This window comes from Schistocerca gregaria, chromosome 3 (genome assembly GCF_023897955.1).
Source record: "Schistocerca gregaria isolate iqSchGreg1 chromosome 3, iqSchGreg1.2, whole genome shotgun sequence".
Taxonomy (NCBI): Eukaryota; Metazoa; Arthropoda; class Insecta; order Orthoptera; family Acrididae; genus Schistocerca; species Schistocerca gregaria.
This window is the reverse complement of record NC_064922.1, coordinates 34152057-34176113: the sequence shown is the minus strand read 5'-3', so window position 1 is coordinate 34176113 and position 24057 is coordinate 34152057. Positions and strand designations below refer to the sequence as shown.

General features: G+C 47.6%; 22 non-coding genes across 22 annotated transcripts; all 22 read right to left on the bottom strand.

Annotated features, from left to right (window-relative positions):
• Positions 1–573: 573 nt before the first annotated feature.
• Positions 574–646, bottom strand: Trnar-ucg (transfer RNA arginine (anticodon UCG)). Its single transcript has one exon. It is a non-coding gene; the product is annotated as a tRNA-Arg (tRNA).
• A 922-nt stretch (positions 647–1568) lies between these two features.
• Trnak-cuu (transfer RNA lysine (anticodon CUU)) lies at positions 1569–1641 on the bottom strand. Its single transcript has one exon. It is a non-coding gene; the product is annotated as a tRNA-Lys (tRNA).
• Positions 1642–2093: 452 nt separating this feature from the next.
• On the bottom strand, positions 2094–2166 carry Trnar-ucg (transfer RNA arginine (anticodon UCG)). Its single transcript has one exon. It is a non-coding gene; the product is annotated as a tRNA-Arg (tRNA).
• A 2423-nt stretch (positions 2167–4589) lies between these two features.
• On the bottom strand, positions 4590–4662 carry Trnak-cuu (transfer RNA lysine (anticodon CUU)). Its single transcript has one exon. It is a non-coding gene; the product is annotated as a tRNA-Lys (tRNA).
• Positions 4663–5689: 1027 nt separating this feature from the next.
• Positions 5690–5761, bottom strand: Trnat-agu (transfer RNA threonine (anticodon AGU)). Its single transcript has one exon. It is a non-coding gene; the product is annotated as a tRNA-Thr (tRNA).
• An 863-nt stretch (positions 5762–6624) lies between these two features.
• Positions 6625–6697, bottom strand: Trnar-ucg (transfer RNA arginine (anticodon UCG)). The gene has a single exon. It is a non-coding gene; the product is annotated as a tRNA-Arg (tRNA).
• A 516-nt stretch (positions 6698–7213) lies between these two features.
• On the bottom strand, positions 7214–7285 carry Trnat-agu (transfer RNA threonine (anticodon AGU)). The gene has a single exon. It is a non-coding gene; the product is annotated as a tRNA-Thr (tRNA).
• Positions 7286–7623: 338 nt separating this feature from the next.
• Trnak-cuu (transfer RNA lysine (anticodon CUU)) lies at positions 7624–7696 on the bottom strand. Its single transcript has one exon. It is a non-coding gene; the product is annotated as a tRNA-Lys (tRNA).
• A 452-nt stretch (positions 7697–8148) lies between these two features.
• Positions 8149–8221, bottom strand: Trnar-ucg (transfer RNA arginine (anticodon UCG)). The gene has a single exon. It is a non-coding gene; the product is annotated as a tRNA-Arg (tRNA).
• An 8046-nt stretch (positions 8222–16267) lies between these two features.
• Positions 16268–16340, bottom strand: Trnak-cuu (transfer RNA lysine (anticodon CUU)). Its single transcript has one exon. It is a non-coding gene; the product is annotated as a tRNA-Lys (tRNA).
• A 452-nt stretch (positions 16341–16792) lies between these two features.
• Positions 16793–16865, bottom strand: Trnar-ucg (transfer RNA arginine (anticodon UCG)). The gene has a single exon. It is a non-coding gene; the product is annotated as a tRNA-Arg (tRNA).
• A 901-nt stretch (positions 16866–17766) lies between these two features.
• On the bottom strand, positions 17767–17839 carry Trnat-cgu (transfer RNA threonine (anticodon CGU)). The gene has a single exon. It is a non-coding gene; the product is annotated as a tRNA-Thr (tRNA).
• Positions 17840–18291: 452 nt separating this feature from the next.
• Trnar-ucg (transfer RNA arginine (anticodon UCG)) lies at positions 18292–18364 on the bottom strand. The gene has a single exon. It is a non-coding gene; the product is annotated as a tRNA-Arg (tRNA).
• Positions 18365–18883: 519 nt separating this feature from the next.
• Trnat-agu (transfer RNA threonine (anticodon AGU)) lies at positions 18884–18955 on the bottom strand. Its single transcript has one exon. It is a non-coding gene; the product is annotated as a tRNA-Thr (tRNA).
• An 863-nt stretch (positions 18956–19818) lies between these two features.
• Positions 19819–19891, bottom strand: Trnar-ucg (transfer RNA arginine (anticodon UCG)). The gene has a single exon. It is a non-coding gene; the product is annotated as a tRNA-Arg (tRNA).
• Positions 19892–20389: 498 nt separating this feature from the next.
• Positions 20390–20461, bottom strand: Trnat-agu (transfer RNA threonine (anticodon AGU)). The gene has a single exon. It is a non-coding gene; the product is annotated as a tRNA-Thr (tRNA).
• A 338-nt stretch (positions 20462–20799) lies between these two features.
• Trnak-cuu (transfer RNA lysine (anticodon CUU)) lies at positions 20800–20872 on the bottom strand. Its single transcript has one exon. It is a non-coding gene; the product is annotated as a tRNA-Lys (tRNA).
• Positions 20873–21324: 452 nt separating this feature from the next.
• Trnar-ucg (transfer RNA arginine (anticodon UCG)) lies at positions 21325–21397 on the bottom strand. Its single transcript has one exon. It is a non-coding gene; the product is annotated as a tRNA-Arg (tRNA).
• Positions 21398–21858: 461 nt separating this feature from the next.
• On the bottom strand, positions 21859–21930 carry Trnat-agu (transfer RNA threonine (anticodon AGU)). The gene has a single exon. It is a non-coding gene; the product is annotated as a tRNA-Thr (tRNA).
• Positions 21931–22266: 336 nt separating this feature from the next.
• On the bottom strand, positions 22267–22339 carry Trnak-cuu (transfer RNA lysine (anticodon CUU)). The gene has a single exon. It is a non-coding gene; the product is annotated as a tRNA-Lys (tRNA).
• A 452-nt stretch (positions 22340–22791) lies between these two features.
• On the bottom strand, positions 22792–22864 carry Trnaq-uug (transfer RNA glutamine (anticodon UUG)). Its single transcript has one exon. It is a non-coding gene; the product is annotated as a tRNA-Gln (tRNA).
• A 904-nt stretch (positions 22865–23768) lies between these two features.
• Trnak-cuu (transfer RNA lysine (anticodon CUU)) lies at positions 23769–23841 on the bottom strand. The gene has a single exon. It is a non-coding gene; the product is annotated as a tRNA-Lys (tRNA).
• Between the last annotated feature and the right edge of the window lie 216 nt (positions 23842–24057).

Here is a 24057-nt window from a genome sequence, read left to right as displayed (position 1 = left end):
CAAATTTTAAAGTTGCTATTTCCATTACATCACGTTAATCAGAAAATCGGTAAATTACATCTGCAGCGGAGAAAAATTCCGTTCCGCCCAGCGTAGGTCTCGAACTCACGACCCCGTGATTAAGAGTCTAATGCTCTAGCTGGGTAGCTGATCACACAGTACTCGTTTGGGTTGGTTGGTCCCATACAGAATCTCTCCATGCTGCCTAATGTTTTCCTAACGTCACACTCGTCACGTACTTCACTTTTATTTCATAATCATTTCTGAGAGGTAAAGGAATTGCATGACAATCTGCAGAGCTAGCGGCGTCAAAATTAACACACATACTTGACGTGACTCAAAAGCCGAACGAGTTACTTTCCGACGTTGTTTTAGATGTGCAAGTGCCAGTCAAACCTCGCGGTGAGGGCACTCTGCCGACCATTTCGCTAGTTAACACCGGTCTTGTTGTGTGTGATTCAAGCTCAAGACCATCTCCAAGCACAAAATGGTCAACAGCAACATTCAGACGGTTTCGTACTGCACAATTGCTACATTAAAACGTTATGTTTGTTTTTCAGAACTGGAAAAACACTACCGTGACAGGATTCGAACCTGCAATCTTCGGATCCGAAGTCCGACGCCTTATCCATTAGGCCACACGGTCAGTGACGACCAAGTATAACTTATATACGACTCATCTCGAAACGCTCACACCCCCTGAGGAATTGTTTTTTCGTTCCACACAGCCGCTGCCCCTTACTCTTTCCTACCCATTCGTTACATTCAACCCCTACGAGACCGACCAAACATAGACAGGAAAACAAGACCACACACTTTGCGCAATCGGAATCGATGGCAGGGTGTCCCTCGCCGCATTTGCTACGATGGCCATTTGCTACTTCTGCAGAAGCGGCGGCGGCGGCGACGACGACGACGACGACGACGACAAAGACCGCGAGAGGCTCAGAGATTTGTGAGAAATACATCTATAAAATGTAATTCAGACTGCCTCGTCCCACCTTATGCCGTACCGCTTTGGCAAATGCTTTATCAGCGCCATCCGCCTTAATCACATCTGAGAGTAATTCTTAATAAAACGCCTCTCGCTAATTGTTTATCATCACAGATACTGTTTGCTATACGGCCATGACGCGCAACTGATTTCCAAAATTCGTCTTCCTCCTGTGAGGATGGAACTCACGACTCCTGGTTTACTAGACCAGTGCTCTACCACTTAGCTAAAGATGCGCGGCCTAGCGGAACTTTTGCGTACTTCGTCCGTACGGTCGTCTGAATCATCAGACTTCAGCTGACAACACTTCACATTTTTGACTAATATTTGCAGCTATGGCGACCCATTACTGCTTGGCTACACATCTGACACGTAGCCGATGTTCTCTCCAAACAAAACCACCTGCACTTCAGAACATGACTTTCACACATGTCTACAAAATCACCTTCACCTTCAAATACAGTTTTCTTGCGACTGATTGAGACGTAGGCAAATTTTAAAGTTGCTATTTCCATTACATCACGTTAATCAGAAAATCGGTAATTTACATCTGCAGCGGAGAAAAATTCCGTTCCGCCCAGCGTAGGTCTCGAACCCACGACCCTGCGATTAAGAGTCTCATGCTCTACCGACTGAGCTAGCCGTGCTGCCTCGCTGGGTACCTGCTGGGTAGGACATCACACAGTACTCGTTGGGGTTGGTTGGTCCCATGCAGAATCTCTCCATGCTGCCTAATGTTTTCCTAACGTCACACTCGTCACGTACTTCACTTTCATTTCATAATCATTTCTGAGAGGTAAAGGAATTGCATGAAAATCTACAGAGCTAGCGGCGTCAAAATTAACACACATACTTGACGTGACTCAAAAGCCGAACGAGTTACTTTCCGACGTTGTTTTAGATGTGCAAGTGCCAGTCAAACCTCGCGGTGAGGGCACTCTGCCGACCATTTCGCTAGTTAACACCGGTCTTGTTGTGTGTTTTTCAAGCTCAAGACCATCTCCAAGCACAAAATGGTCAACAGCAACATTCAGACGGTTTCGTACTGCACAATTGCTACATTAAAACGGTATGTTTGTTTTTCAGAACTGGAAAAACACGACCGTGACAGGATTAGAACCTGCAATCTTTGGATCCGAAGTCCGACGCCTTATCCATTAGGCCACACGGTCACTGACGACGAAGTATAACTTATATACGACTCATCTCGAAACGCTCACACCCCCTGAGGAATTGTGTTTTCGTTCCACATAGCCGCTGCCCCTTACTCTTTCCCACCCATTCGTTACATTCAACCTCTTACGAGACCGACCAACATAGACAGGAAAACAAGACCACACACTTTGCGCATTCGGAATCGATGGCAGGGTGTCCCTCGCCGCATTTGCTACGATGGCCATTTGCTACTTCAGCAGAAGCGGCGGCGATGGCGACGACGACGACGACGACGACGACGACGACCGCGAGAGGCTCAGAGATTTGTGAGAAATACGTCTATAAAATGTAATTCAGACTGCCTCGTCCCACCTTATGCCGTACCGCTTTGGCAAATGCTTTATCTGCCGCCATTCGCCTTAATCACATCTGAGAGTAATTCTTAATAAAACGCCTCTCGCTAACTGTTCGTCATCACAGATACAGTTTGCTATACGGCCATGACGCGAAACTGATTTCCAAAATTCGTCTTCCTCCAGTGAGGATGGAACTCACGACTCCTGGTTTACTAGACCAGCGCTCTACCACTGAGCTAAAGAGGTGCGGCCTAGCGGAACGTTTGCGTACTTCGACAGTACGGTCGTCTGAATCATCAGACTTCAGCTGAGAACACTTCATATTTTTGACTAATATTTGCAGCTATGGCGACCCATTACTGCTTGGCTACACTTCTGACACGTAGCCGATGTTCTCTCCAAACAAAACCACCTGCACTTCAGAACATGACTTTCACACATGTCTACAAAATCATCTTCACCTTCAAATACAGTTTTCTTGCGCCTGATTGAGACGTAGGCAAATTTTAAAGTTGCTATTTCCATTACATCACGTTAATCAGAAAATCGGTAATTTATATCTGCAGCGGAGAAAAATTCCGTTCCGCCCAGCGTAGGGCTCGAACCCACGAAATGTGATTAAGACTCTCATGCTCTACCAACTGAGCTAGCCGTGCTGCCTCGTTGGGTACCTGCTGGGTAGCAGATCACACAGTACTCGCTAGGGTTGGTTGGTCCCATACAGAATCTCTCCATGCTGCCTAATGTTTTCCTAACGTCACACTCGCCACTTACTTCACTTTCATTTCATAATCATTTCTGAGATGTAATGGAATTGCATGACAATCTGCAGAGCTAGCGTCGTCAAAATTAACACACATACTTGGCGTGACTCAAAAGCCCAACGAGTTACTTTCCGACGTTGTTTTAGATGTGCAAGTGCCAGTCAAACCTCGCGGTGAGGGCACTCTGCCGACCATTTCGCTAGTTAACACCGGTCTTGTTGTGTGTGTTTCAAGCTCAAGACCATCTCCAAGCACAAAATGGTCAACAGCAACATTCAGACGGTTTCGTACTGCACAATTGCTACATTAAAACGGTATGTTTGTTTTTCAGAACTGGAAAAACACGACCGTGACAGGATTCGAACCTGCAATCTTCGGATCCGAAGCCCGACGCCTTATACATTTTTTTTTTTTTTTTATCCATTAGGCCACACGGTCACTGACGACCTAGTATAACTTATATACGACTCATCTCGAAACGCTCACACCCCCTGAGGAACTGTGTTTTCGTTACACACAGCCGCTGCCCCTTACTCTTTCCCACCCATTCGTTACATTCAAACCTCTTACGAGACCGACCAAACATAGACAGGAAAACAAGACCACACACTTTGCGCAATCGGAATCGTTGGCGGGGTGTCCCTCGCCGCATTTGCTACGATGGCCATTTGCTACTTCTGCAGAAGCGACGACTGGCTAAGAGATTTGTGAGAAATACATCTATAAAATGTAATTCAGACTGACTCGTACCACCTTATGCCGTACCGCTTTGACAAATGCTTTATCAGCGCCATTCGCCTTAATCACATCTGAAAGTAATTCTTAATAAAACGCCTCTCGCTAATTGTTCGTCATCACAGATACCGTTTGCTATACGGCCATGACGCGCAACTGATTTCCAAAATTCGTCTTCCTCCTCTGAGGATGAAACTCACGACTCCTGGTTTACTAGACCAGTGCTCTACCACTGAGCTAAAGAGGCGCGGCCTAGCGGAACTTTTGCGTACTTCGACAGTACGGTCGTCTGAATCATCAGACTTCAGCTCACAACACTTCGTATTTTTGACTAATATTTGCAGCTATGGCGACCCATTACTGCTTGGCTACACATCTGACACGTAGCCGATGTTCTCTCCAAACAAAACCACCTGCACTTCAGAACATGACTTTCACACATGTCTACAAAATCACCTTCACCTTCAAATACAGTTTCCTTGCGACTGATTGAGACGTAGGCAAATTTTAAAGTTGCTATTTCCATTCCATCACGTTAATCAGAAAATCGGTAATTTACATCTGCAGCGGAGAAAAATTCCGTTCCGCCCAGCGTAGGGCTCGAACCCACGACCCTGTGATTAAGAGTGTCACGCTCTACCGACTGAGCTAGCCGTGCTGCCTCGCTGGCTATCTGCTGGGTAGCAGATCACACAGTACTCGTTTGGGTTGGTTGGTCCCATACAGAATCTCTCCATGCTGCCTAATGTTTTCCTAACGTCACACTCGTCACGTACTTCACTTTCATTTCATAATCATTTCTGAGAGGTAAAGGAATTGCATGACAATCTGCAGAGCTAGCGGCGTCAAAATTAACACACATACTTGACGTGACTCAAAAGCCGAACGAGTTACTTTCCGACGTTGTTTTAGATGTGCAAGTTCCAGTCAAACCTCGCGGTGAGGGCACTCTGCCGACCATTTCGCTAGTTAACACCGGTCTTGTTGTGTGTGTTTCAAGCTCAAGACCATCTCCAAGCACAAAATGGTCAACAGCAACATTCAGACGGTTTCGTACTGCACAATTGCTACATTAAAACGGTATGTTTGTTTTTCAGAACTGGAAAAACACGACCGTGACAGGATTAGAACCTGCAATCTTCGGATCCGAAGTCCGACGCTTATCCATTAGGCCACACGGTCACTGACGACCAAGTATAACTTATATACGACTCATCTCGAAACGCTCACACCCCCTGAGGAATTGTGTTTTTGTTCCACACAGCCGCTGCCCCTTCCTCTTTCCCACCCATTCGTTACATTCAACCTCTTACGAGACCGACCAACATAGACAGGAAAACAAGACCACACACTTTGCGCATTCGGAATCGATGTCAGGGTGTCCCTCGCCGCATTTGCTACGATGGCCATTTGCTACTTCAGCAGAAGCGGCGGCGATGGCGACGACGACGACGACGACGACCGCGAGAGGCTCAGAGATTTGTGAGAAATACGTCTATAAAATGTAATTCAGACTGCCTCGTCCCACCTTATGCCGTACCGCTTTGGCAAATGCTTTATCAGCGCCATTCGCCTTAATCACATCTGAGAGTAATTCTTAATAAAACGCCCCTCGCTAATTGTTCGTCATCACAGATACTGTTTGCTATACGGCCATGACGCGCAACTGATTTCCAAAATTCGTCTTCCTCCTGTGAGGATGGAACTCACGACTCCTGGTTTACTAGACCAGTGCTCTACCACTGAGCTAAAGAGGTGTGGCCTAGCGGAACTTTTGCGTACTTCGTCCGTACGTTCGTCTGAATCATCAGACTTCAGCTGACAACACTTCATATTCTTGACTAATATTTGCAGCTATGGCGACCCATTACTGCTTGGCTACACATCTGACACGTAGCCGATGTTCTCTCCAAACAAAACCACCTGCACTTCAGAACATGACTTTCACACGTGTCTACAAAATCACCTTCACCTTCAAATACAGTTTTCTTGCGACTGATTGAGACGTAGGCAAATTTTAAAGTTGCAATTTCCATTACATCACGTTAATCAGAAAATCGGTAATTTACATCTGCAGCGGAGAAAAATTCCGTTCCGCCCAGCGTAGGTCTTAAACCCACGGCCCTGTGATTAAGAGTGTCATGCTCTACCGACTGAGCTAGCCGTGCTGCCTCGCTGGGTACCTGCTGGGTAGGAGATCACACAGTACTCGTTTGGGTTGGTTGGTCCCATACAGAATCTCTCCATGCTGCCTAATGTTTTCCTAACGTCACACTCGTCACGTACTTCACTTTCATTTCATAATCATTTCTGAGAGGTAAAGGAATTGCATGACAATCTGCAGAGCTAGCGGCGTCAAAATTAACACACATACTTGAAGTGACTCAAAAGCCGAACGAGTTACTTTCCGACGTTGTTTTGGATGTGCAAGTGCCAGTCAAACCTCGCGGTGAGGGCACTCTGCCGACCATTTCGCTAGTTAACACCGGTCTTGTTGTGTGTGTTCCAAGCTCAAGTCCATCTCCAAGCACAAAATGGTCAACAGCAACATTCAGGCGGTTTCGTACTGCACAATGGCTACATTAAAACAATATGTTTGTTTTTCAGAACTGGAAAGACACGACGGTGACAGGATTCGAACCTGCAATCTTCGGATCCGAAGTCCGACGCCTTATCCATTAGGCCACACGGTCACTGACGACCAAGTATAACTGATATACGACTCATCTCGAAACGCTCACACCCCCTGAGGAATTGTGTTTTCGTTCCACACTGCATCTGCCCCTTACTCTTTCCCACCCATTCGTTACATTCAACCTCTTACGAGACCGACCAAACATAGACAGGAAAAAAAGACCACACACTTCGCGCATTCGGAATCGATGGCAGGGTGTCCCTCGCCGCATTTACTACGATGGCCATTTGCTACTTCTGCAGAAGCGACGGCGGTGGCGACGACGACGACGACGACGACGACGACGACGACCGCGAGAGGCTCAGAGATTTGTGAGAAATACATGTATAATATGTAATTCAGACTGCATCGTCCCAACTTACGCCGTACCGCTTTGGCAAATGCTTTATCAGCGCCATTCGCCTTAATCACATCTGAGAGTAATTCTTAATAAAACGCCACTCGCTAATTGTTCGTCATCACAGATACTGTTTGCTATACGGCCATGACGTGCAACTGATTTCCAAAATTCGTCTTCCTCCTGTGAGGATGGAACTCACGACTCCTGGTTTACTAGACCAGTGCTCTACCACTGAGCTAAAGAGGCGCGGTCTAGCGGAACTTTTGCGTACTTCGTCCGTACGGTCGTCTGAATCATCAGACTTCAGCTGACAAAACTTCATATTCTTGACTAATAATTGCAGCTATGGTGACCCATTACTGCTTGGCTACACATCTGACACGTAGCCGATGTTCTCTCCAAACAAAACCACCTGCACTTCAGAACATGACTTTCACACGTGTCTACAAAATCACCTTCACCTTCAAATACAGTTTTCTTGCGACTGATTGAGACGTAGGCAAATTTTAAAGTTGCTATTTCCATTACATCACGTTAATCAGAAAATCGGTAATTTACATCTGCAGCGGAGAAAAATTCCGTTCCGCCCAGCGTAGGGCTCGAACCCACGACCCTGTGATTAAGAGTCTCATGCTCTACCGATTGAGCTAGCCGTGCAGCCTAGCTGGGTACCTGCTCGGTAGCAGATCACACAGTACTCGTTTGGGTTGGTTGGTCCCATACAGAATCTCTCCATGCTGGATAATGTTTTCCAAACGTCACTCTCGTCACGTACTTCACTTTTATTTCATAATCATTTCTGAGAGGTAAAGGAATTGCATGACAATCTGCAGAGCTAGCGGCGTCAAAATTAACACACATACTTGACGTGACTCAAAAGCCGAACGAGTTACTTTCCGACGTTGTTTTAGATGTGCAAGTGCCAGTCAAACCTCGCGGTGAGGGCACTCTGCCGACCATTTCGCTAGTTAACACCGGTCTTGTTGTGTGTGTTTCAAGCTCAAGACCATCTCCAAGCACAAAATGGTCAACAGCAACATTCAGACGGTTTCGTACTGCACAATTGCTACATTAAAACGGTATGTTTGTTTTTCAGAACTGGAAAAAAACGACCGTGACAGGATTCGAACCTGCAATCTTCGGATCCGAAATCCGACGCCTTATCCATTAGGCCACACGGTCACTGACGACCGAGTATAACTAATATACGACTCATCTCGAAACGCTCACACCCCCTGAGGAATTGTGTTTTCGTTCCACACAGCCGCTGCCCCTTACTCTTTCCCACCCATTCGTTACATTCAACCTCTTACGAGACCGACCAAACATAGACAGGAAAACAAGACCACACACTTCGCGCATTCGGAATCGATGGCAGGGTGTCCCTCGCCGCATTTACTACGATGGCCATTTGCTACTTCTGCAGAAGCGACGGCGGCGGCGACGACGACGACGACGACGACGACGACGACGACGACCGCGAGAGGCTCAGAGATTTGTGAGAAATACATCTATAAAATGTAATTCAGACTGCCTCGTCCCACCTTATGCCGTACCGCTTTGGCAAATGCTTTATCAGCGCTGGGAAAGCGGTCTGCGTGGCGTCACCTGGGGGAGGTGTGTTGCCTTCCGAAACTGGGTTAAAACCGCCAGGAGACCCTCTGATTCCTGGAAATCCTCAGACACGTCTGAAGTGCTCTTGGCTCAGAGGAACCTGAGTGGGGCGGGGACCGCAATGTCCTATCCCGTGGCCTTGACGTGGCCCTGGCGCTCAGTAGCTCCGTCGAAAGGAGTGAAGCTAACACGGGAAGGGCCGTCCATGCATGACGTTAAAAGGCTAGCCCTTAACTGGGTGCAATCCTCACGGTCTGCACTGGCCCACCGTGAACTAGCAAAAGCGGTGGGTGAGACGTGGTCGGTCATGATCCCCCGGTACGTGTGGAGACCCCCATGGGGAACGTAACTCGGGCTTGAGTGCCGCACCGTCTCGATGATGTCGAACTCCACAATATAAGACCCAGTCATGTCTATCTCTGGGCTGTGGATTCGTGAGGGTTGTCGTGTGTCAAGGAAGGACGTTAAACTCCCGTCATGGTAGGACGTAAAACGCCCCCAACCCAGGCGAAAGCAAAGGGTGCATGGCGCAGGGGTAGCTGCGTTACGGGAGACACTCCACCTGTCTCCCTTGAGTTGAGCCCGGTGGTCGGGCGAGGGTATGAGGGTGAGCCTCACGGCTTTCCTGGGGCCCTGCAGTCCGGCTGCCGACGTTCCTCACGTCCTGGACGACGTTAAATGTCTCCCAACCCAAGGCGAAAGCAAAGGGTGCATGGCGCAGGGGAAGCTGCGCAAGAGGGACACAACATCTGTCCCTGGGGAGGGGAGGGTCGAGTGGGGCTGCTCGGGGGTGGGTGATGGCGCCTTGGCGACTCCCCACCACTGGGTAGCTTCTGCTCCCCTCCCCTCCCCTATTTTTACGCAGGGCACAGACCATCAGGTGCCCCGCATGCTGGCGACCTCTTTTGTCGGCGTGGGACCTCGGCGCGATTCGGCAAGGGTGCTTCGCCGCGCCTCTGGGTAACCGAGGCGTGGTCCGCCAAACCCAGATGGTGGTGACATCGTCTGGGCCAGGTTAGCTGGGTCCAGACCGCCGAAAGACTGGGTGACCGGCCCGCCACCTGAGTAGGAGCGGGTCCTTGGCCGAAAGGTGGAAGCTCGGGCGAGTAGGCGGCGAAGGGCGAGAAGTGCATCCGCTTCTCCGGAGTGCGGGGTGCACTTGCCGGTGATCGCTGGGTGAAATCGTCGATGAGGAGGCCGCTGAAGAGGACCAGTGCGTGGGAAACGGTGCGCTGAACCTGACAGCTCAGGATTGCTCTTGACCTAGGGGCGAGGTTGGTGAGCGAGCTGCAGTCTTAGTCCCCCCCCATGCCAGAGGAACCGGTCCGGGGAAAGAGACGGGTTCCCAACCCCTTTTTTTTCGCTTGTCAAATAATGATGATGGCTACAAACGAGACAAGCGATTTGAGTGCGCCTGCGAGGCTTTCGACGCTAGCTGATCCCTCGCCACAGGAAGGCCTGGGTCAGGCAATGGTAGAATGCAGCATGGAAAGGCATCTCAGATTAAGCCAGTTCCTGGACCATAACGTAAAGAACGGTAAAATTAGTCAAACCGCGGTACAGGCATTGAAAAACGAGTTGGCGGCATGGGCAATAGCCAACGCCAAACTCGAAGGACGACTAGAGGAGCTTGAAAGAGAGAATGAAAGGCTCCGGAAACAGCCTGCTAGGACATGGGCCGGGGTCGCGGCGCAAGCTGCACCCAAGGCTCCCACAACTAGAGAAACTATCGTCAAAGTGTCCAAGCGGCCGGAAACAGCGGTCTTTTTGAGACCAATGCCTGGCCAGAACATAAAGAAGGTCCAAGAAGTCTTCGCGACTTCAGTCAACCCAGTTAAGGACAAAATTAAAATTAACAGGATTAAGGCTACAAAGAATGTAGTGATTGTCGACGTTGCCACTGAGGAGGACAAGAACAAGCTTTTGGCGAATCAACAGCTATGTAAGGCAGTCAGATGTGAACCCCCCCGTAAGAAGAACCCCTTGGTCATTCTTTATGATGTGCCAAAGTCCATAACGGACGAGGACCTGTGTAAGACGATCTATGAGCAAAACTTTGACTCAGAAGGCAACATGGAAACTTTCCTAAAAGACTTTAAACTTAGGTTTAAAACTGGGCCTAAGGATAAAGAAACAGTCCACCACGTAGCAGAAGTCACAGGATCCCTATGGAGGAAATTGACAGCTATGGGCAGGGTATACATAGGTTTTCACTCTGTTAATGTCAAGGACTACCTTGTTGTCCCCCGGTGTCAGAACTGTGGGGATATTGATCACATACACAAATACTGTAGTAGGAAACCTGCTTGCTCCAGATGCGGAGAGGAGGAACATATGAGGAAGGAATGTAAGAAGTCCGTGGTGTGCATTCCCTGCACACGGAGAGGAAAGAAAACCTGTGGTATGGCAGGAAGAAACTGCCCGACCTACAAACTGCTAGAGCAGAGACTCATATCCCGAATTGACTATGGCTGATGCTGGTAACATAAGAAGGACGAACATCAAAAGGAAGTCTCCCAGCAAAAGAAAAAGGGACGCTGAAAGGGCAGAAAGGTTTAATAAATTTCTGAAGTCTCTAAAACAAATGCAAGAACGAAAAGCAACGATGATTGACTTCAGTACACAAACTGACTCTGATCCGAGATTCGAAGAGATAAGAGAAATAATGCACGAAATAAAAGAAATTGAGGTAATTGTAGACGACTTCTGGGCTGCTAGTGAGTCTCCACCCTCAACATCTCCAGCTCCTCACTCAAAATTAAACCCTGAAGCTGAAACTTTCGTCTCAAAGCTTGAATTAAAAGGGACACAGGAAGTAAAAATGGTTGATCTTTGTATTCAAACAGAACCTGAAGAAGAAAATGAGGAGCATGACGGAAAAGCAGTTAACCCAGGCTCACAGCCTCAATCTTTACCCAGAAGGAACAGCTCTGCTCCTGTCCCAGGGAGTCTTCCAACTTCTACCCTGCAAGACAGCACAGTCACAAGCACCACTACGAGCACAAGTATGGCACAGCTGCAAGACGATAAACCGGCTGTAGGAGCGGACCCAAGACGGATCTATCCCAACTTGGAGTTCGCGATGCAGCTATCGCGTCTGGAGCAACCAGCGATCCTCACTACAGCTTTGAGGCACGTCGTACGCGTAGGTCATGAACATGGCAGAATGGTCACCTTCACGGCGATGGAGGCTGTAGATAGAATACAGCTGAAGTCAGTGAATCTTCCCACTGATTTCGGAGCCCTGCGTGACCTGGTGAAGAAAGTATTTGAGAGAAGAGGTGAAGAATTCAAGCTGGACGAAATTTATGCACAGGCTGTCCTAGCTAATGGTAGAGTAGCATTCGACTTTAACAAATCATGGCCTGAATGCTACTTTCACACTTATTTTCCTTAATGACAACCCTAAATTCAATCACGGTAGGGCAGCTAAACACTCATAATAGTCGGTTGGTCATGCAGGAACTCCGAAAAGTAGTGGAGGAGAGGAGACTAGATGTACTCTGTCTACAGGAGCCATACTACTGGGCCGGGCAAATATCATTCATGTCGAAAACATGGCAAACCATCTTTACAGGAGAGGAGCCAAGGGCGTTAATAGTAATAACAAATAAGGCCCTCAGAGCCACAAAAATAGCGCAACTCTCTGATTGCCACTGTAACGTCATCGAGTTGCAGTCACCCGCCGGGATATTATATATTGTTAATATGTACTTTCAGTACGGGGGAAATTTCGAACATTTCATAGAACATCTCTCTAGGGTAATGATGGCGTTACGTGGGCGTAAGGTAATAGTCACAGCAGACATGAACGCGAAATCCCCCCTATGGCACAGCGGCACCAGGGACGAAAATGGTGCAAGGGCAGAGGAAGCAATAATGGCGTCACAGCTGGTGGTAGTAAATAAAGCAGGGAACCCCCCCACCTATGCGGGAGGAGGGGGACAAGGCACCAACATCGATGTGACGTTAGCATCACCGAATGCTATAAACCTCATCCACAGCTGGAATGTGATAGAGCACGCTACCACAAGCGATCACAACTTGATTACTTTTTGCATAGGAGATGAAGAGTGCCGCTGGGACCTGGGGTGGGAGATTCAATATAACTTTCACAAGACAAATTGGGAATGCCTGGCTCAGGAGTGTGACGTTCCTCCGTTGCCTGAGGGTGGCCTGGATGTCGACAGGTACGCCGAAGAACTGGTAGGCTCCATCGTTAGGGCGGTAAAGGTCGCCGTGCCAACCAGGAGGAGGGCCGTGGCGGCCTCACCATCACCATGGACTGCCGAACTGGAAGGTATGCGTCGGTCTGTTAGACGGGCGAGGAGGTACTACCAGCGAAGTGCCGTCTGGCAAGAGAAGCAATACTGGCTGCAGCGCTACAGAGATGAGAAAGAAAATTTTCAAAGGGAATTAAAGGAAGTAAGAACAAGGAGTTGGGAGAAGTATGTGCTAAATCAGCTCGATACCGATCCCTGGGGAATACCCTACAAACTCGTAAGGGAAAAGGTTAAATCCCCCGCGGTTCTCTCGACCATTCGAGATGGAGACCGAGTGACAGAGTCGTGGAAGGAAACTGCTGAAGTTCTCCTGCGCACTCTGCTACCGGACGATGATGAACATGATGATGATGACTCTCAAAGGCAAATCCGCAGGGAGGATTCTCTAGAATATACCAATAATACTAGAGTGTACCCTTTCTCTGAAGCAGAAGTCGCAGCACATATCAAATCATTAAAGAAGGGGAAGGCGCCAGGACCGGACGGCATTGTAGCAGAGGTGGTACAGTTCCTCGCCCCACAGCTGGTGGCTCCCATAACGCGGCTCTTCAATGAGTGTCTCACAGCTGGGAAATTTCCGAGAGTATGGAAGACTGCAAATGTAGTAATCATACAAAAAGGAAAGGACAAGGACCCTATGGATCCCAAATCCTATAGACCTATATGCCTGTTAGACACCATGGGGAAGCTGCTGGAGAGGCTGCTGGCGGACAGACTGACCGCACATAGGATGCTGCGTGGAATGAGTGACAGGCAGTTCGGCTTTAGGCCGGGGCGATCAGCGTCTGACGCAATCGCCCTGGCGGCTGAGGTCTGTGGCTCATCCACGCACAAGTATGTCGTAGGCATCATGGTGGACATCAGTGGCGCCTTTGACAACCTCTGGTGGCCCTCGCTCTTCTCACGTTTGCGTGAGATGGAGTGTCCAGGGCCCCTGTATGGCTGTCTGAGGAGCTATTGCATGGACAGGGAGGTCTGGCTATCATCGCCTAGCGAGAGAGTAAGTAAGACCTGTACGAAGGGGTGCCCCCAGGGATCGGTCCTGGGGCCACTCTTTTGGGACGTAAACATAGAGCCCCTGTTAGTCAGGTTACAACAATGTAGAGATGTGCTAGACGTGATAGCCTACGCTGACGACCTCCTCCTGCTGGTAGGTGGCCGAAGCCGAGAAGACTTAGAGCCAAAAGTGGAAAGGTCAATGCAAATTCTCCAGGAATGGTGCCGAGAGGCAAAAATGAGAATTGCACCACACAAATCAACATATCTTCTACTAAAAGGCAGTCTGATAAGAAATCCAACTGTCAGGATTGCGGGAGCCCCAGTTCTCCGGCGACGCGAAGCTAGGTATCTTGGAGTAATAATAGACGAAAAATGGAATTACGCGACGCACATAGAAATGATTGCACAGCGAGCGATAGAAATCCTTAATAACTTAATAAACATAGGACACAAAAGATTTCACTTACCCCCCCACCTAATAAAATTATATCATAATAGTATTCTGACTTCCTTAGTAGGGTATGCCAGCGGGGTCTGGGCACACAGGCTCACGAGGGTGGCGCCTGCCATGGCCGTGAGGAGGGTGCAGCGAAGTATGCTACTAAGATCTGCTGGGGCATACAGAACTACTCCTGGGGGGGCGTTGCTAGTTATTATGGGATTATGTCCCCTTGATATAAAAATTAGGGAGCAGGCAGCGTGGCATTGGGTAACAAAGGGGAAAGTTGAAAAGACTAGGGAAATCATGGGTGTGCAAGTAGGGGACAAATACGCAATCAAGAGAAGGGGGGAGGAACTATGGCAGAGTCAGTGGGAAGGGGAAGGAACTGGGAGACGAGTTTTTGAGCTACTTCCAGATGTTGCAGAAAGATTAAAAATGGGATACTTTCAGCCAAGTAGGGGTCTGCTGCACTTCCTGACAGGACATGGGCCATATCCGGCATACCTTTGCCGATTTGGTAAACAGGCGACACCAGCGTGTGACTGTGGTGCTCCGGAAGGAACTCCCGAACACGTCATCTACAACTGCACGTTGTATGATGGAGTGGCAAGTGAACTTAGAGCGCAACTTCCTAGCCAAGATACATATACCTTGCTGCGGCGTGCCGACACTTTCAGAGTCCTCAACAGTCTGGCAAATGAGATCTCGATGAAAGTCATGAGGGACTTTATTAGGGCAAGGAACTAATCAAGTACCAAACCGAACTTGACCGAGTTGCACCTGCACTACCGCCAGGCGCGGATCTGGCCAGCCATTTCATGGCTGGAATCCGCCGCGTCTTCGGACAAGGATGGCAGGTGCACTACCCGGAATTGGAATTATCGCACAACTATTTTTTGAGTAGAAAGTAGCTTAAGTAAGAACTAGAAATACTAACATACTAACAAGGTAGGGACTGCAGTGAAGTAAAAGTCGTAGCCAGCCCAGTGCCAGGGGCACGCCCACTGGGGTTAGCTCGGTGGGCAGGCTAAATAACAGTAGGTTTGTATGCATAACTTCTGGCACATACTGTAACACTGCAGATCACACTAGAATAGTCATGTAAGGTAGTCTAACAAGTAACTTATTAGTCATGCCCGTAGTTAGTGCCACACAAGTAATACACTGCCAATTAGTAGTTTGTAATAAGGACCCACTAATTATTTGAGGTGGTGGGTTAATAGTATGGGAATAGTTTCTTGTATTTGACTTTTGTATCATACTTAGTTATATATTAAGATGTTGTATAATTAAATTAATGTTGTATTATTAATAAAGTTTTTTTTTTTTTTTTTTAAAAAAAAAAAATGCTTTATCAGTGCCATTCGCCTTAATCACATCTGAGAGTAATTCTTAATAAAACGCCTCTCGCTAATTGTTCGTCATCACAGATACTGTTTGCTATACGGCCATGACGCGCAACTGATTTCCAAAATTCGTCTTCCTCCTGTGAGGATGGAACTCACGACTCCTGGTTTACTAGACCAGTGCTCTACCACTGAGCTAAACAGGCGCGGCCTAGCGGAACATTTGCGTACTTCGTCCGTACGGTCGTCTGAATCATCAGACTTCACCTCTCAACACTTCATATTTTTGACTAATATTTGCAGCTATGGCGACCCATTACTGCTTGGCTACACATCTGACACGTAGCCGATGTTCTCTCCAAACAAAACCACCTGCACTTCAGAACATGACTTTCACACATGTCTACAAAATCACCTTCACCTTCAAATACAGTTTTCTTGCGACTGATTGAGACATAGGCAAATTTTAAAGTTGCTATTTCCATTACATCACGTTAATCAGAAAATCGGTAATTTACATCAGCAGCGGAGAAAAATTCCGTTCCGCCCAGCGTAGGGCTCGAACCCACGACCCTGTGATTAAGAGTCTCATGCTCTACCGACTGAGCTAGCCGTGCTGCCTCGTTGGATACCTGCTGGGTAGGAGATCACACAGTACTCGTTTGGGTTGGTTGATCCCATACAGAATCTCTCCATGCTGCCTAATGTTTTCCTAACGTCACACTCGTCACGTACTTCACTTTAATTTCATAATCATTTCTGAGAGGTAAAGGAATTGCATGACAATCTGCAGAGCTAGCGGCGTCAAAATTAACACACAAACTTGACGTGACTCAAAAGCCGAACGAGTTACTTTCCGACGTTGTTTTACATGTGCAAGTGCCAGTCAAACCTCGTGGTGAGGGCACTCTGCCGACCATTTCGCTAGTTAACACCGGTCTTGTTGTGTGTGTTTCAAGCTCAAGACCATCTCCAAGCACAAAATGGTCAACAGCAACATTCAGACGGTTTCGTACTGCAAAATTGCTACATTAAAACGGTATGTTTGTTTTTCAGAACTGATAAAACACGACCGAGACAGGATTCGAACCTGCAATCTTCGGATCCGAAGTCCGACGCCTTATCCATTAGGCCACACGGTCACTGACGACGAAGTATAACTTATATACGACTCATCTCGAAACGCTCACACCCCCTGAGGAATTGTGTTTTCGTACCACACAGCCGCTGCCCCTTACTCTTTCCCACCCATTCGTTACATTCAACCTCTTACGAGACCGACCAAACATAGACAGGAAAACAAGACCACACACTTTGCGTAATCGGAATCGATGGAAGGGTGTCCCTCGCCGCATTTGCTACGATGGCCATTTGCTACTTCTGCAGAAGCGGCGACGACGACGACGACGACGACGAGAGTTTCAGAGATTTGTGAGAAATACATCTATAAAATGTAATTCAGACTGCCTCGTCCCACCTTTTCCGTACCGCTTTGGCAAATGCTTTATCAGCGCCATTCGCCTTAATCACATCTGAGAGTAATTCTTAATAAAACGCCTCTCGCTAATTGTTCGTCATCACAGATACTGTTTGCTATACGGCCATGACGCGCAACTGATTTCCAAAATTCGTCTTCCTCCTGTGAGGATGGAACCCACGACTCCTGGTTTACTAGACCAGTGCTCTACCACTGGGCTAAAGAGGCGCGGCCTAGCGGAACTTTTGCGTACTTCGTCCGTACGTTGGTCTGAATCATCAGACTTCAGCTGACAACACTTCATATTTTTGACTAATATTTGCAGCTATTGCGACCCATTACTGCTTGGCTACACATCTGACACGTAGCCGACGTTCTCTCCAAACAAAACCACCTGCACTTCAGAACATGACTTTCACACGTGTCTACAAAATCACCTTCACCTTCAAATACAGTTTTCTTGCGACTGATTGAGACGTAGGCAAATTTTAAAGTTGCTATTTCCATTACATCACGTTAATCAGAAAATCGGTAATTTACATCTGCAGCGGAGAAAAATTCCGTTCCGCTCAGCGTAGGGCTCGAACCCACGACCCTGTGATTACGAGTCTCATGCTCTACCGACTGAGCTAGCCGTGCTGCCTCGCTGGGTTCCTGCTCGGTAGCAGATCACACAGTACTCGTTTGGGTTGGTTGATCCCATACAGAATCGCTCCATGCTGCCTAATGTTTTCCTAACGTCACACTCGTCACGTACTTCACTTTAATTTCATAATCATTTCTGAGAGGTAAAGGAATTGCATGACAATCTGCAGAGCTAGCGGCGTCAAAATTAACACACATACTTGACGTGACTCAAAAGCCGAACGAGTTACTTTCCGACGTTGTTTTACATGTGCAAGTGCCAGTCAAACCTCGCGGTGAGGGCACTCTGCCGACCATTTCGCTAGTTGACACCGGTCTTGTTGTGTGTGTTTCGAGCTCAAGACCATCTCCAAGCACAAAATGGTCAACAGCAACATTCAGACGGTTTCGTACTGCACAATTGCTACATTAAAACGGTATGTTTGTTTTTCAGAACTGATAAAACACGACCGTGACAGGATTCGAACCTGCAATCTTCGGATCCGAAGTCCGACGCCTTATCCATTAGGCCACACGGTCAGTGACGACCAAGTATAACTTATATACGACTCATCTCGAAACGCTCACACCCCCTGAGGAATTGTGTTTTCGTTCCACACAGCCGCTGCCCCTTACTCTTTCCCACCCATTCGTTACATTCAACCTCTTACGAGACCGACCAAACATAGACAGGAAAACAAGACCACACACTTTGCGCAATCGGAATCGATGGCAGGGTGTCCCTCGCCGCATTTGCTACGATGGCCATTTGCTACTTCTGCAGAAGCGACGGCGGCGGCGGCGACGACGACGACGACGACGATGACGACGACGACCGCGAGAGGCTCAGAGATTTGTGAGAAATACATCTATAAAATGTAATTCAGACTGCCTCGTCCCACCTTATGCCGTACCGCTTTGGCAAATGCTTTATCAGCGCCATTCGCCTTAATCACATCTGAGAGTAATTCTTAATAAAACGCCTCTCGCTAATTGTTCGTCATCACAGATACTGTTTGCTATACGGAAATGACGCGCAACTGATTTCCAAAATTCGTCTTCCTCCTGTGAGGATGGAACTCACGACTCCTGGTTTACTAGACCAGTGCTCTACCACTGAGCTAAAGAGGCGCGGCCTTGCGGAACTTTTGCGTACTTCGTCCGTACGGTCGTCTGAATCATCAGACTTCAGCTCACAACACTTCATATTTTTGACTAATATTTGCAGCTATGGCGACCCATTACTGCTTGGCTACACATCTGACACGTAGCCGATGTTCTCTCCAAACAAAACCACCTGCACTTCAGAACATGACTTTCACACATGTCTACAAAAGCACCTTCACCTTCAAATACAGTTTTCTTACGACTGATTGAGACATAGGCAAATTTTAAAGTTGCTATTTCCATTACATCACGTTAATCAGAAAATCGGTAATTTACATCAGCAGCGGAGAAAAATTCCGTTCCGCCCAGCGTAGGGCTCGAACCCACGACCCTGTGATTAAGAGTCTCATGCTCTAACGACTGAGCTTGCCGTGCTGCCGCGTTGGATACCTGCTGGGTAGGAGATCACACAGTACTCGTTTGGGTTGGTTGATCCCATACAGAATCTCTCCATGCTGCCTAATGTTTTCCTAACGTCACACTCGTCACGTACTTCACTTTTATTTCATAATCATTTCTGAGAGGTAAAGGAATTGCATGACAATCTGCAGAGCTAGCGGCGTCAAAATTAACATACATACTTGACGTGACTCAAAAGCCGAACGAGTTACTTTCCGACGTTGTTTTAGATGTGCAAGTGCCAGTCAAACCTCGCGGTGAGGGCACTCTGCCGACCATTTCGCTAGTTAACACCGGTCTTGTTGTGTGTGTTTCAAGCTCAAGACCATCTCCAAGCACAAAATGGTCAACAGCAACATTCAGACGGTTTCGTACTGCACAATTGCTACATTAAAACGGTATGTTTGTTTTTCAGAACTGGAAAAACACGACCGTGACAGGATTCGAACCTGCAATCTTCGGATCCGAAATCCGACGCCTTATCCATTAGGCCACACGGTCAGTAACGACCAAGTATAACTGATATACGACTCATCTCGAAACGCTCACACCCCCTGAGGAATTGTGTTTTCGTTCCACACAGCCGCTGCCCCTTACTCTTTCCCACCCATTCGTTACATTCAACCTCTTACGAGACCGACCAAACATAGACAGGAAAACAAGACCACACACTTTGCGTAATCGGAATCGATGGCAGGGTGTCCCTCGCCGCAATTGCTTCGATGGCCATTTGCTACTTCTGCAGAAGCGGCGGCGACGACGACGACGACGACGACGACGAGAGTTTCAGAGATTTGTGAGAAATACATCTATAAAATGTAATTCAGACTGCCTCGTCCCACCTTATGCCGTACCGCTTTGGCAAATGCTTTATCAGCGCCATTCGCCTTAATCACATCTGAGAGTAATTCTTAATAAAACGCCTCTCGCTAATTGTTCGTCATCACAGATACTGTTTGCTATACGGAAATGACGCGCAACTGATTTCCAAAATTCGTCTTCCTCCTGTGAGGATGGAACTCACGACTCCTGGTTTACTAGACCAGTGCTCTACCACTGAGCTAAAGAGGCGCGGCCTTGCGGAACTTTTGCGTACTTCGTCCGTACGGTCGTCTGAATCATCAGACTTCAGCTCACAGCACTTCATATTTTTGACTAATATTTGCAGCTATGGCGACCCATTACTGCTTGGCTACACATCTGACACGTAGCCGATGTTCTCTCCAAACAAAACCACCTGCACTTCAGAACATGACTTTCACACATGTCTACAAAATCACCTTCACCTTCAAATACAGTTTTCTTGCGACTGATTGAGACATAGGCAAATTTTAAAGTTGCTATTTCCATTTCATCACGTTAATCAGAAAATCGGTAATTTATATCAGCAGCGGAGAAAAATTCCATTCCGCCCAGCGTAGGGCTCGAACCCACGACCCTGTGATTAAGAGTCTCATGCTCTACCGACTGAGCTAGCCGTGCTGCCGCGTTGGATACCTGCTGGGTAGGAGATCACACAGTACTCGTTTGGGTTGGTTGATCCCATACAGAATCTCTCCATGCTGCCTAATGTTTTCCTAACGTCACACTCGTCACGTACTTCACTTTTATTTCATAATCATTTCTGAGAGGTAAAGGAATTGCATGACAATCTGCAGAGCTAGCGGCGTTCAAATTAACACACATACTTGACGTGACTCAAAAGCCGAACGAGTTACTTTCCGACGTTGTTTTAGATGTGCAAGTGCCAGTCAAACCTCGCGGTGAGGGCACTCTGCCGACCATTTCGCTAGTTAACGCCGGTCTTGTTGTGTGTGTTTCAAGCTCAAGACCATCTCCAAGCACAAAATGGTCAACAGCAACATTCAGACGGTTTCGTACTGCACAATTGCTACATTAAAACGGTATGTTTGTTTTTCAGAACTGGAAAAACACGACCGTGACAGGATTCGAACCTGCAATCTTCGGATCCGAAGTCCGACGCCTTATCCATTAGGCCACACGGTCACTGACGACAAAGTATAACTTATATACGACTCATCTCGAAACGCTCACACCCCCTGAGGAATTGTGTTTTCGTTCCACACAGCCGCTGCCCCTTACTCTTTCCCACCCATTCGTTACATTCAACCTCTTACGAGACCGACCAAACATAGACAGGAAAATAAGACCACACACTTATCGGAATCGATGGCAGGGTGTCCCTCGCCGCATTTGCTACTTCTGCAGAAGCGGCGACGACGACGACGACAGTTTCAGAGATTTGTTAGAAATACATCTATAAAATGTAATTCAGACTGCCTCGTCCCACCTTATGCCGTACCGCTTTGGCAAATGCTTTATCAGCGCCATTCGCCTTAATCACATCTGAGAGTAATTCTTAATAAAACGCCTCTCGCTAATTGTTCGTCATCACAGATACTGTTTGCTATACGGCCATGACGCGCAACTGATTTCCAAAATTCGTCTTCCTCCTGTGAGGATGGAACTCACAACTTCTGGTTTACTAGACCAGTGCTCTACCACTGAGCCAAAGAGGCGCGGCCTAGCGGAACTTTTGCGTACTTCGTCCGTACGGTCGTCTGAATCATCAGACTTCAGCTGACAACACTTCATATTTTCGACTAATATTTGCAGCTATGGCGACCCATTACTGCTTGGCTACACATCTGACACGTAGCCGATGTTCTCTCCAAAAAAACCTCCTGCACTTCAGAACATGACTTCCACACAAGTCTACAAAATCACCTTCACCTTCAAATACAGTTTTCTTGCTACTGATTGAGACGTAGCAAATTTTAAAGTTGCTATTTCCATTACATCACGTTAATCAGAAAATCGGTAATTTACACATGCAGTGGAGAAAAATTCCGTTCCGCCCAGCGTAGGGCTCGAACCCACGACCCTGTGATTAAGAGTCTCATGCTCTACCGACTGAGCTAGCCGTGCTGCCTCGTTGGGTACATGCTGGTTAGCAGATCACACTGTACTCGTTTGGTTTGCTTGGTCCCATACAGAATCTCTCCATGCTGCCTAATGTTTTCCTAACGTCACACTCGTCACGTACTTCACTTTTATTTCATAATCATTTCTGAGAGGTAAAGGAATTGCATGACAATCTGCAGAGCTAGCGGCGTCAAAATTAACACACATACTTGACGTGACTCAAAAGCCGAACGAGTTACTTTCCGACGTTGTTTTAGATGTGCAAGTGCCAGTTAAACCTCGCGGTGAGGGCACTCTGCCGACCATTTCGCTAGTTAACACCGGTCTTGTTGTGTGTGTTTCAAGCTCAAGACCATTTCCAATCACAAAATGGTCAACAGCAACATTCAGACGGTTTCGTACTGCACAATTGCTACATTAAAACGGTATGTTTCTTTTTCAGAACTGGAAAAACACGACCATTACAGGATTCGAACCTGCAATCTTCGGATCCAAAGTCCGACGCCTTATCCATTAGGCCACACGGTCACTGACGACCAAGTCTAACTTATATATGACTCATCTCGAAACGCTCACAACCCCTGAGGAATTGTGTTTTCGTTCCACACAGCCGCTGCCCCTTACTGTTTCCCCCCCATTCGTTACATTCATCCTCTTACGAGACCGACCAAATATAGACAGGATAACAAGACCACACACTTTGCGCATTCGGAATCGATGGCAGGGTGTCCCTCGCCGCATTTGCTACGATGGCCATTTGCTACTTCTGCTGAAGCGGCGGCGGCGACGACGGCGACGACGACGACGACCGCGAGAGGCTCAGAGATTTGTAAGAAATACATCTATAAAATGTAATTCAGACTGCCCCGTCCCACCTTATGCCGTACCGCTTTGGCAAATGCTTTATCTGCGCCATTCGCCTTAATCACATCTGAGAATAATTCTTAATAAAACGCCTCTCGCTAATTGTTCGTCATCACAGATACTGTTTACTATACTGCCATGACTCGCAACTGATTTCCAAAATTCGTCTTCCTCCTGTGAGGATGGAACTCACGACTCCTGGTTTACTAGACCAGTGCTCTACCACTGAGCTAAAGAGCCGGGGCCTAGCGGAATTTTTGCGTACTTCGTCCGTACGGTCGTCTGAATCATCAGACTTCAGCTGACAACACTTCATATTTTTGCAGCTATGGCGACCCATTACTGCTTGGCTACACATCTGACACGTAGCCGATGTTCTCTCCAAACAAAACCACCTGCACTTCAGAACATGAATTTCACACATGTCTACAAAGTCACCTTCACCTTCACATACAGTTATCTTGCGACTGATGGAGACGTAGGCAAATTTTAAAGTTGCTATTTCCATTACATCACGTTAATCAGAAAATCGGTAATTTACATCTGCAGCGGAAAAAAAATTCCTAACCGCCCAGCGTAGGGCTCGAACCCACGACCCTGTGATTAAGAGTCTCATGCTCTACCGACTGAGTTAGCCGTGCTGCCTCGTTAGGTACCTGCTGGGTAGCAGATCACACAGTAATCGTTTGGGTTGATTGGTCCCATACAGAATCTCTCCATGCTGCCTAATGTTTTCCTAACGTCACACTCGTCACGTACTTCACTTTTATATCATAACCATTTCTGAGAGGTAAAGGAATTGCATGACAATCTGCAGAGCTAGCGGCGTCAAAATTAACACACATACTTGACGTGAC